This window comes from Dermacentor andersoni, chromosome 2, assembly GCF_023375885.2.
Source record: "Dermacentor andersoni chromosome 2, qqDerAnde1_hic_scaffold, whole genome shotgun sequence".
Classification (NCBI taxonomy): domain Eukaryota; kingdom Metazoa; phylum Arthropoda; class Arachnida; order Ixodida; family Ixodidae; genus Dermacentor; species Dermacentor andersoni.
In genome coordinates, this window is record NC_092815.1 from 163894471 (window position 1) to 163907321 (window position 12851).

The window sequence follows — 12851 nt, forward strand, 5'->3', positions numbered from 1 at the left end:
TTCACTAAACAATGAAAACATAAACGAGAAGAAAATAAAAGAATAAAGAAATTGTAGCCAGTCGAGTACAGATACTAAACAATACTAAAAAATACAATGGAAAAGAAGAAAAAAGTATCATGCACTTTATTGAAGTTAGGCGGTGGAATATGAGTGGATGAGCTGGCGGAATTCATCGGGATTAGATTCGGAGACGATGAAACCAGGAAGGGCGTTCCACAATCGAATGGCACGTGAAAGCGCCGTCCAATTGAATGCATGAGTGTTCCCGTAGATGCGCGTGAAGCTGAAGTGATTATATAATCTGCCAGATGTCAAGGTGCGACTTGAAGCTGTAAGGAAGATTTACTATCCACATGAACGTACTTGAGAAATAATGATGTGAGCGTAAAATCACGTCAAGTACTTAGTGGCTGAGGTGAAATATCAAGTTTGATTTGGGAGATGCTTGAATAGTAGGTGTAGTTACGTGAGATAAACCTGGCTGCCCTATCTTGAACTGATTTTAATATGTTGATTAGCTTGTTTAAATGGGGTGACCAGATCGGAGAGGTGAATTCGAGCTGGGGCCGAACAATCGTCTGATAAGCTAGCTTGCGGATGTTAGAGGGCGAATTACGTAGGTTTCGGCGTGACCTTGAAGCATTAGCAAATATAGTAGTCACGTGATGGATCCAGGAAAGACTTGGTGCGAGATTAATGCCTAAGTAGTCAGGCATTAGGTATTATGCCTAAGGAATACTAATAAGTGGCAGCCCTTATTGTGGCATGGTTCCAAAATCCTTTTCCCATCTTCTGCATTTCAGCATCGCAAGCGCACTGCGAGTGTACGCACCTCCAGCAGGATGCGAAATACGCGATGTCTTCCCTGTATCCGCATAGCTGTCGCAGCATCTTGCCTGAAATGCAACAAAGGTGGCAGTCTTTGGGCCAGGCACTCTTATATGGGGCTCACTGAACACATATTTCAGGTCATGCATGGAGCATTTCCGCTTACTTTTTGCACCCGTATGAGTAGAAAACATTATGCGCACAGACAGCGCAGATCTCATCAACAACGATGCATTGAAACACTGCTTACGTGGAACATACATGGCATGCAAATATTCTGCTATAAGACGCACGTGGTGACAACGCATACTAGTACCATAAAGGAGCAGCGTTCCTTTTTATGAGCACATTATTTCATTGTCCAGGAAAAGGTAAAGCGCCGCAAGTAATTCTGCTAGCCTATAGAAGTGGAATATTTAACAGATGCAGAAGTCGGAATAAGTTTTAAAGCTATAGTTTTCCGTACGTCCATCTCTGCCTTTCATATATCTGTATCCTTCCTCTGCCTTTCCTTTATCTTTATTGTTCCTCTATCCTCTTTACGCTCTTTCAGATGTCACGTTCTTTACGCACGAACGCCGCCTCTTGAAGAAAGTGGTGTGCACAGCGAAACCAGCCACAGAACCTGATACTTCTCCGAGTGTTCGCCTTCGCCTGTCGCGACAAATGGTCGCCAAAGGCATATGTGAGGCCCCAGCAGGGAAACTGTAAGGTATACAGTGACGCAGCACAATGCTTTGTTTCCCCACTTCTTTGGTGCAGTGGCTTTGGGCTAGTATGCGGTTGTCTTACCGTGATAGCTGGAGAAAAAGAGAGAGAAAGAGCTGACACATCGCAAGCAAACGGAAACGAGAAGCCAAACGCCTTGATCGAAGTTGGCTGAGCTGGACGCCGGCCCGCGCTCGGCTCCTGCGAACAAATCAGCTTGCCCGACTGGAACAGCGTGCTTGGCGCCGATTGGACACGAGTATGGAGAAAAGAAGCATGACGACACGCCAAAGTTGCCGACCCCACCCGTCTCCTTCCTCGCCTTTCTTTTCGACCTTCTTTCCTTGCTTTTGTGGGTCATTTTTTTTTTTGCCTCTGGCTCATAGCCATGTGGCTTGGCTAGCGCATTGAATGTCTTCCCTTTTTTTGCTGTTTCCTGTGCACATAGCATTCTGCGAAACGCTGGAAATAAAGTGTTGAGTGCAGTCACTTTACTTCTTGTCAGTATTTAGAGGCACTGAAACAAGCGGTCGTAGCTTGCATATTTGAGAGAAAATTGGTCGAGCATTTCAAGCACCAAATATCCAGCAAGGAAAGCGATGAGCTTTGATATCCGAATCAAATGGTCCCTCGTCTGCTCGCTGACGGCTTTGCTTGATCAATCTATAACCGTCGTGTTCTAAGGTTTCACTGCGAGGTGGACTTCAAAGGTTGTCTCGAATCTACCGCATGAAAATTTCGATCCTTCAGATCAACTTAGAAACAGTTAATATTAAGATTACTGGAATTCAGGAAACGTTTCTTTCTAAAATTAGATTAGAGTCTCACAACCAGACTGCTTGAGTAGCGTCACTGTGTTTCCAAAACTTGCAAATGATCGGTACGAGAAAACGGGTAGAACTAAGAGCTGAAATTTCGTTCAGAGATAGTTCAATACCTCTAAACGCTCAAGGACGTGTTAGAATGTCCTAACGGCTTTTGCAAGCATTTAAAGCATTTAAGTGAAGCCTTTCAGAATGAGAAAGCATGCCGTGACTCCGCTATATAAACAAACAAACAAACAAACAAGCAAACAAGTAAATAAATAAAAATTCGCAGTTCCGCCCAAAAGCCGAAGCACAGATTCTGATAGCTAATTAGTAGATAGCTGCACGGAGTAACGATAGTAGTTTTATCGGCCGTATAATATTGTAAACCTTCGCTCACTTACTAAATTACCAGTGATAGAACGTGTAAGCTTGACTCAACGAGGACGTAGAAAGAAACAGACACACAGGGACAGCTGTGTGCCTGCTTCTTTCTACTTCCTTGTTCAGTCACGCTTACACGTTCTATCATGGATTCAAACCAAGTAGCGTACCAACGTCTTTTAACTAAATTAGCCAGCACGGTGTCACGCACACACAGGTAAGCATGAACACATCTCGCTGGATGAGCGCGGAAACTCGCTGTCAAACTTCTGGAGTAAGGAATCCCCGCAGCAGCAAGCGAATCGACCTCCGTGCATCGCTCGCTTCAACGCGTACGAGACGTCGAAAACACAGCGCATACGAAGCTACCGGCACTACGTGCGCTCTGCAAACATCGCAGATCACTTTGAAGGTGACACCCTCGCGGGCGCGAGCATTGGACACGTCGCAGATCGCTTTGAAGACGCACAAGTGCTAGCAACGCGTCCCTACAGTGTCTGCCATAGGCGTCTACTACGGCTTCCGCGATTGGGGTGGCCAACGCCGTAGTAGACGCCGGGCTGTCTCAAAGCCACCTAGAAAAAAATGTAAGGCCTCCGCATCACCTCTTCTCCCCTGTCAATACGTCACGAGAGTCGGATGGTAGCGGTGGATGGGGGAGCGCTGCGTTTCTAGAACGCGGCGGGCGTTCTGAAAACAAATTTTCTCCGTGGCTGCAACGCTAGAGCGGCAACGCGTGGAGCATTTGCTTGGTGGCTTTGGTGGGGCATCCTGCACCGTAAACGCGATTGCTTTTCTTCGATTGTGCGTGGTTCGTCGTACACGGAAGCGCAACGATGCCTGGCTGTTGTTGCGCACCAAACTGCAAGTCCAATTATGACGGAGGACAAAGTGTCCGAGTGCACAAGTTTCCATGTGACCGAGCCACTCGGGAAGCATGGACGAGAGCAGTTCCTCGGAAGGACTTCTCGCCGACGAAGTACACAGTGGTATTTCTTCTCTCTGTTGTTATTCTGGGTTTCCAGACGAATAGGTTTCGTCAGCATACTATAGTGCGCAATGCATTCGTGCACGCGTGCACAATAGATCGGTCTCTGCACCTGTCGACGCGCTTGTAAATTCAACATTTTCGTCGAGATTTATACCTGTAACGGCTTGTCCTTTTTTTCTATTTCAGCTCTGTGAAAAGCCTTTCTTGCCATCGGATTACTTGAAGACGACATCTTACACGGACGTCAAGACAGGAGAAGTGGTCAAAGTTGCCATGAAGAAGATTCGTCTGAAGAAAACGGCAGTTCCGAGCTTGTTTCCCAATTGCCCTGCCTATTTATCGCGTCCGCAAGCATGCGTCCGCAAGTCGTTGTGGTGTGAACCTCTCCTGTTGCCGTCTGTGTTTTTTGACTGTTTTTTTTTTCCTTCAAGCGTGCGTTCGAGAAGCGCCGGGCGCCAAAAGAGCGCGCTTAAAAGCCACATATTTGCAAAAAGCAATAATGCTTTCTCAGCAAACCCAAGCAGAAGAGAACGCCAAAAGTGTGGTTGGTAGCTTTGCGGACTTGCTGAAGGCCTTGCCAAGCTTTCAGAGTTCGGACTTCTGGACAGTTTTGAACAAGGGCTCCAAGGTTTTCTTTTTGGACTTGTCACTTCAATCTGTTCCGTACTTCGGTGATCGTGTCCACAGACCTGCGCGTTGAAGTAGTATTTGGTGAAACGGGTGTGAGGAAGTGTGGTGATGTGTTAGTTCCTGAAAATCTGTGCAACTTGAGAGATTTGAAAAGTGTGTTACACATGATCGAACAGAGACGTAAGGATATCAGCACTGAGCGTTCTGAAAAGGCCCGTCATCTACTGACATTGGTTTCGACATTGCTAGAGGAAGTAAGTGGAAAACATTTCGCATGCGAGTTGCAAGAATGGCATTTGGAAGTGCTTAAATTCTTGACGAGTCAATTTAATCTTGCTTTGAATAATGCTGGCCGATATCCCCCTGATTTATTGGTTTTTGCTAGCCTTTTGTTCCCAATTTCACCTCATGCATATAGATTCCTGAGAAGTTCGATGAAGCTTAAGATGCCGCATCCTGATATGATCAGAAGACTGTGTTCATCGTACGATGTACGCCCTGAAACGGAGCTGCAGGAATATAGCTTTCTTTCCTATGCAAAGCGTATTGTAAGCACACATAAAGAACATGAAAAGACTGTAACGTTAATGATTGATGAGATTCACCTTCAATCATCTTTTTTATTACAAGGCTGGCTTTGTTACTGGTGCTGCGGTAGATTCATCGACTGCAGCAAAAACTGCCCACGTATTTATGATGCAGAGCCTGCTTTCTTCAAACAAGGATGTTGTACACATTCTTCCTGTGGCACAAATCGATGCTAAGGCGCTGCACGACTTCCTTCGGAAGATTGTTCTTGATCTAGTGGCATCTGGTTTTAGAATAATCGCAGTGATCTCGGACCATAACTCCTTAAACAGAAAATCCATGTCCTATTTCGCAAAAGACGGCAAGTGTCAGCATTGTTTACCAGCATCCTGCTGACCCATCACGATCCCTGTTTTTTGTGGTGGACCCAGTTCAAATACTAACGTGTACAAGAAATAACTGGCTGAATCAAAGAAACATTGACAAATGCATGTACTCTCCTGAACCGAAGAGTGATGAGGCAGAACCAAAGATACTTACAGCATCTTTCAAGGTATTATGCTAGTTGCACGAAGCTGAAAAGCATGAGCTCTTGAAGCTAGCATGAACGTTCACTTTGAAGGCACTGAACCCCTCGAACATGAAACGGCAGAACGTTAAACTGGCCTTAAAGATTTTTAACTCATCTACTGTTGCTGCTCTCATGTTGCAACGTTCCAGCAAGCAAAGGAAACATGTCAATATGTCGACACCATTTTGACTTGGTGGAACATTGTTAACGTCAAGACGCCAAGAAAAGGACAGCGATTGCGAGATCAGTTGCAATGTCCAATAGTTTCATCGTCATGTCCTCAACTAGAATTCTTAGAAAGAATAGTTCAATGGCTTGATCACTGGGAAAGCCTCAGACATGACAATGGCCGCTTGACACGTGAAACGCACATAGCTTTCAGCCACACTACCCACGCCTTGCACGAGCTTGCCATATACTGTCTCGAAGAGCTTCATTTCGAGTATGTTCTTTTGGGCAAATTTCAAACTGATAGCTTAAATAACCGCTTTGAAAAGTACCGGAGGTTCTGGACCTTCCAGATTTGGACATTCTACTACCACCGTGCGCGAGCACGTTGGAGACAAGTGTAAATTCAGGAAACGGCCAGTTTCAAGTCACTGTGACCGACTCTGACATTGAGAAAAAAATGTCAAGGCTACCGGCACTAACCTATGTTGCCGGGTATTATGCCCATGCAGCTATTTTAAGTTGACATGCGCATCTTGCAGTGAAAGCCTTGTGATGCAAGACGTCGATCTAGATGACCCTGAGAATGCATTAATCACGAAGATGACAAGGGGTGGCCTAAAGTTTCCACGAGAAGTTGTAGTTAATGCTGAACTCTTTACTGAAATTATATTGGACAAGCTCAGGACACCAGAATATGCCGTACGATTTTTCAGCCTTCCTAGGCAGAATGATACTCTTGTCGGCCTTGTGTTCGTACCCTTCATGACTTTGAGGATGTAGATGTGTGTGATTTCGGTCATCCTGCACAGGAGGTAATGGGGCATGTTGTAAGTGCTGCAGCGAATATACTGCTGAACAACTTGTGCCGCATAGAAAACGACAAATTACGCAACGCCAATAACGACCGAAAATTGCAGACCTTGAAGGCCTGAGATGTTTCTCATTATTTATTTTTTATTCATGAAGCTCTGTTTTATTGAACATCTGCATATGTTTCTGTTGACAGAACCCTTGTAAAACGAAACCTGTGGCGTAGCTAGGACTTATTTGCCTACATTATAAAAATTTAAACGCTGCATTTTGGCCAATTCAAATGTTAGCGTTTGAGTGCATTGTGCTACCTGTTTATGATTCGAACTCTCCATGCTACTGCGATCCATTAATTGCATGTTTTCCTTTAGAACTGAGAGTAGGCCTCTCGTTTTTGACTTACTTTTCACCATTATCTCAGTATTTTATGAAGACCAATAAGGCCTGCAAAGAAGGCGGGTGGAAAGAAAATAACCACAAGAAATGGTACAACAAAGGCGGAAGCTTATTCTATTTGACAATTAGTTGTGCGTGACCCTATAATAATAAACTTTTAACAATAAAATGAACCTCGATATTCGTGTGTCCAGCGAGGACTGTTTTACGCAATGCAAGAGTGAGAATGATAATTGTATATGGAAGATTAAAAATGTTTGTTTCTCAATGCAGTTCTTATCATTTGTGAATAAAGTATATTCTGTGTCTTCAATATGCAGTTTTCCTCTTTCTTTCTTTCCGTCTAAGGTTAAAGTGACTAAGCTGCATGCAGTTTGCTTGTCTTAGTCCCGACCAAACATCACAAGCACAATAAGGCAGGTCGTGTTGCGATACACGCAAAAAAGAAATGTCGCCAGGCAAGTAATCTAAGGAAGGTATGAAATAATGTTGCTTTCTATGGTGGTGTTGACTGCGGTGAACCAACGGCTCCCCCTTATTTCTTGCGTCAGCTATACGTGTCTTGCTTTCGAACCGAAGCATATGCATTGATAAGGTGCTGGCACTTTAAGGACAGCACTAATTTTCCCATGCCATAGTATCCGCGACGCGCAAAGTGACACCCTGCAAGCGCAACGAACCTAGGCGCGGAGACGCCGACGGCGTCGACTGTCCGGCTCATCCGACTACCGTGACGTCACACCGGCGTGCGGAGGCATTCCTTTTTTTTCTAGGTGGCTTTGGCTGTCTCCACTCTGTGCGGAGTGGCGAGCGAATTTTGCCTTCCACCATGGCTTAAGGCACAGCCCAACGGCAACCAACCGCTCACTCTGCTGCGACAGTTCAACCGTCAGGTGGCACTGGAACCCTCTAAAGGGTTCCAGTGCTAAAGGTATACGCTAAAGGTATACGTAGCGGCAGCTATCGATGGCTGCGTTTTGCACACCAGTCTCGTAATCCCAATGCTACCTGACGGGCAACAAAGATGCTCCTATAATACTAACCATCCGTATAGGCGGACCTAGGGGCGATACGGGACGGGACACAGGTAGTAAAATATCTTTACACATTAATTAAGAACGTGCACTCTTACTGGTAGAACTGAAAAATAATACAATTGTTTTGCAATGCAAAACAAGCACAAATTTAAGAAACTAACGAAGGACAATTCTACTCTAATACGTAACAATAATTTTGCTAACAGAAAAAAAAAACTACACCGCTAATACAAACACTAACTGCAATAGGATAAGATAACAGCACTTAAGCCAATACAAAGTATTGAGAATAAAACAATAATATATAAGGCATCAGAAACCTAAGTAACCTGTAGTGTAGAACACAGTTCATTGCTAACGAAGACCGTATATTGATAGATAATTGAAGGAATGAATAAATTAGTTGTTCAGAAATATTTCACGTCACATATTTACCGTGGCTTGGCCTAAATCATTATGTTTATTTAGAATAAATACAAGGTTACGTTTCCAAGACAGGTGTTTATAGTAGCTACGAAAACTTCGTATCAGCCACTCTCCCACGTTACGAGCCTTGAAATCGTAACTGTTGTGTTGCAGAAGTGCAGTAGCGTCAATGAATGTTTCAGTGCAGAATAGCAGATGTAAAATAAACGCAGGATGCGGAATTGATACATATCTTGGACATTAGTTATTCTGCGAGTGCGAAACTATGTGGAGGACGGAGATAAATAACCAACGTTACCAATGTGACGGACAGCTATCTCCTGTGAAAGCAGTATTCGTTTTACGCCGAGTTTTAGCAAGCCCAACCAATTCGCAGTAGTTCATGTGGGATTGAAACAGCGCGTAATATATTCTAACTTTTATTTGTATTGGGAGAATTTATCGGCAACGCAATAAAACGGCCGCACCTAAGGAATGTTTGTTACATAAATTATTTATTTGCGAATTCCAACTTAGACTGAGATGAAAATGTTTCACCAAGGATCTTGCGTTCATCCACAACGCCGACATTACTTTCTGCGCAGATAGTAGTCGGGCTTGTCCAATGCTGAATATTTTTTTGTAGCTCTGAAAATTATTACCTTCATTTTCACTGGCCTAATTTTAAGTTTATTCGACAGTGAGGATGCTTTAATGTTACCTAATAAACGATTACATCCTTCTGCCAACTCATCCAAATTTTCGTCAGGTAGCAAGACTGTGGCATCATCAGCATGTAATATAAATTGTACTGTTTTATCAATGTTTTTAATGCTGTTTATAAAATCATTAAAAAGAAGAGGACCTAATACGCTCTATAACACTACCCAACTAGGTTTCTTCGATGCAGCCAATGACAGTTTTTGACATTCTGTTCCATATGTTGTAGGCGTGATTCCAAAGAATGTAAGCACTGTTCGATTCACTCTGCGGTGTGCTTTTAGCCTCTGTGTTGCGGGGCTTGAGCTATTGAATTTTTTTGCTTGCTTACGGAGGTATTAGTGTTTACGCTGGTATAAGCCATTCATGATGATATTTTTTGTGTGCAGACACAAAAATTCTATGCTGACCGATTGAGGCAGGGAATTAATCAACAAAACGAAGCGGTTACATAACAGGAGCTCCACTTCGCATATGCAGGTTTCATTCTGCTTGTTTGCGGGAAGTACTCGGCACGTGTGTGAACGGCGTTGTCCCAAACTCTAGTAACATCGTGTTCACGCTCGCTCTCATTGAGACCTGCGCCTTTCCTGCAGCTGTTACCGCTGAAGTAGCGGCATGGCACCCGAACAAAGACAAAACCACAGCCGCCGACTTCAGCCATACTTGCTGCGAAGTGTTGTCGTCTGGTGCTGCATCCCGAGCGTACTTTAGATAATGCCCGCGAGGTGGCCATCAGCGGCGCCTCTACAAGCGGTGCACCACACCTATTGTTCGCTACGGGGTCACTGAATCTAGTACTAAGGAATGTATTCTTTATTTTAGTTTTAGTCTCGTACATTCCACGGCTGCGGCTTAGATTACTTTTTAGCTCTATCCTATGGTGGCCGTGGCACTCGAAGTAGATTTTATTGAGCAGGGGCCGTTGCCCGACTTCTCACGCAGCCAGAATGTGGCTTGGAATGTGGCCAGGCTGATAAGCGACATCTGAGGCTTCCGGATGTCGACAGCCATCGTCTTTGCCTGGGTCTGCATGGCCGGTGCAAAGTTGGAGCTGCTTGGAGATTGAGCAATGGGGAAACTATTTTGCGCAAGCCTTTCGCTCCTATTGCGACGAAACGCCAAACCTGATCTTTACGTTTATAAATGTCAACGCATGCACGACCGCTTGCGGATTACTTGCTAAAAACTGTGTGAACCCATCCAATTTCCTTTTCTGCAGCAGTCGAGATATCGCGAGTCATCGCCCTGTCTTGAAGAATGGAGGCGACATGCGCCGCATTGTTCAGTAGCCAAAAGAAACCGAGGATGTTTCAATTACAAGCACAATAAAGTGTTTTCGTTACGTCAAATGCGCAGACTAGTGTAATAGAAACACACGTGCAAAGTATAAACGGCTAAAGCTGCGTACTTTTCAAATCGCGAATACAACAAAATATATACGCTCCGCAACAGAACTACGTAAATAAACCGTTATACTTTGCAAGCACATGTAGTTAAACATAAGGATAGGTAGACTAAGCCGATTATTTACGAAACAAGACAGGCTAATCAGATAATTTGCGCTGTAAGCAACAGCAACACCTTTGCTAATAGAATATACTTGCACGAAACAAGAGCGCACGACCAATACAATGCAACAAATATAATGTAACTATATACAAATTGTTATGTTCAAGTACACTGGTTACACAAAAGAAATATAGTAGTATTGGACATTGCAAACAAAAATCAACTGGTTGGTTAAAACAGCTTTGGCGTTAGAGAGGAATGGTATATTGTGACTCAAATTAAATAGTATTCACCTCTAGAGTATTGACAAGCGATCTCGACGAAAAAAGGCTGCCATGCTGCAGTACTTGGTCTATGCATTCGGTTGTGACAGGTTAGGTGCATGATTTGTCATGCATCACATTGAGGTAAGTATCGCTAACATATAAATCCGTAAGTTTACAAAGAGTTGTACTGGCCTAACTAAAGCGTCATGTTCTATGCTAAAGATACCACCAAATATTCATAAGTTCCATGCTGCAAAAAATCTGAAATGGTGCATAAAAATTCTGCTGCATTGACAAAAGGTTGCTGTTACATGCGTAAATGAGGAAACGGCTTGAGTGTGATGCGAACTGCGAAAAATAATGTTAAGTTCTAAAAACCAAATACGCAGTGTGGAAACGCCGTGCTCGGTCCATGCTGCGTGCAGATGTCCTTGATTTTACGTTGAACACAAACTTTGCAATCTATTTATAGGGACATTAGCTTAATAGTAAACGGTTCGAGTGACCTCTCGCCCGTTATTCACGAATTCAATGCTGCTAAGTTATGTCCTTTTGTTAAACCGTAGGCCAATGACATATATTTCAAGTTAAGTAAACAAATTGACCTTCGTAAGTTTCGCTACCACACTTAAGACATACTACATACTCGCTCACGTACACACTGTGCCATATATGATTCAGGTGTCTTAAACAGAAATGACCTTTAAAGTGAATTCATGTTTGACTCCCACGTAAAATAAATGAATGTGTCGTTAATAGGATCGCTGGTCTAACTTATGACGTGAGACAAAATTTTTTTCTAGCATAAATATACCATAAACACACGTTACAAGATTGTTCACCTGCTTTGTACTCACCGAAGGATAGACGAATGAACTACTGATTAAAAGAATAAGTGGGAGACCGAGTGAGCAAAATAAGTGAAAGAGCGAACGAACAGACTAACAAGCGCGTGAGTGAGTGACTGAGATGTTGCATGAATGGATGAATGAGTGAATGAATGGATGAATCAATGAGTGAATGAATGAATGAATGAATGAATGAATGAATGAATGAATGAATGAAGCGACTAAGTGAGTGAGCGAGAGAGTGAGTGAGGGAGAGAGGGAGGGAGGGATGTGAGTGACGTGAGCCAGACAAAGAGTCAGCAAGCGCGCTACTGAAATTGGCCTTTGGAACATATTCAGAGCGCAGACGTGTGACTTGCAGTCTTGTCACTTCTATTAGACCTCATTCTTCTGCATAATGCGGAGAATCGCATAAGCATTTTGCTCACTGACAAGGGACACAACATATTAGAAGTTTAAGCAAACTGTTGATACTAGGCAAAATGCGGCGTGGAATTGAGAAGTTTCCTCATCACTTTAGATACTGTGGCGTCGTGGCCTAAATCAATCCTAATTGGTTGGCCAAGCAAGTAGTGCATTCAACTTGTGCCGTTTGCGGACTGGGAGTCTCTAGCCGCACGCGTGAACGTAAACAAACCGACAGAGGCTGTCCACCCTGCGCTTCGTGCTAGAGCAAACGTGGCAGCGGTGCTGGGCAGTTCAGGCATATCCGCCAACAATCGACAATTTGCGTGGCTCCCCTCCACACAAAACAGGTCACGCCTTATTCTAACGTACCGGTGGCTGCAGTCACTACATTCTTCTCTATGCGCGCGTCGCGATTCCCTAAACTCGTGCACGGAAGCAAGCGTGGGTACCGCTGGGGCGATATACGGCCGGAAAGCTGCTGTCGTTCCTTGCAAAGTGTTTACCGATTTCCGAACCTGGCAGTCTAGCGACGGTCACTCGGTGCCCGCGAGTCATATCGCTCTCATCGAAGGGAACGTAGAATATGCAAATGGAACGTGCGCGGGAAAGTGAACGAAGGGGAGATGACGCCCCCTACAGAAAGCAAGAATAATTTGCCGGAATGAAATGTAGTGCAGTAATCATTAATTAAAAAGCGGAAATTCGTTAAAAACACATTCGCCACAAAGACAAGGTAGACTAGGAGCGCACTACAGTCAATTGATTTATTCAGAGCCGGAGAATGTGATGGAGCATAAAAAGGTAACCGATCTCCCTAGCGTCTTGCAAA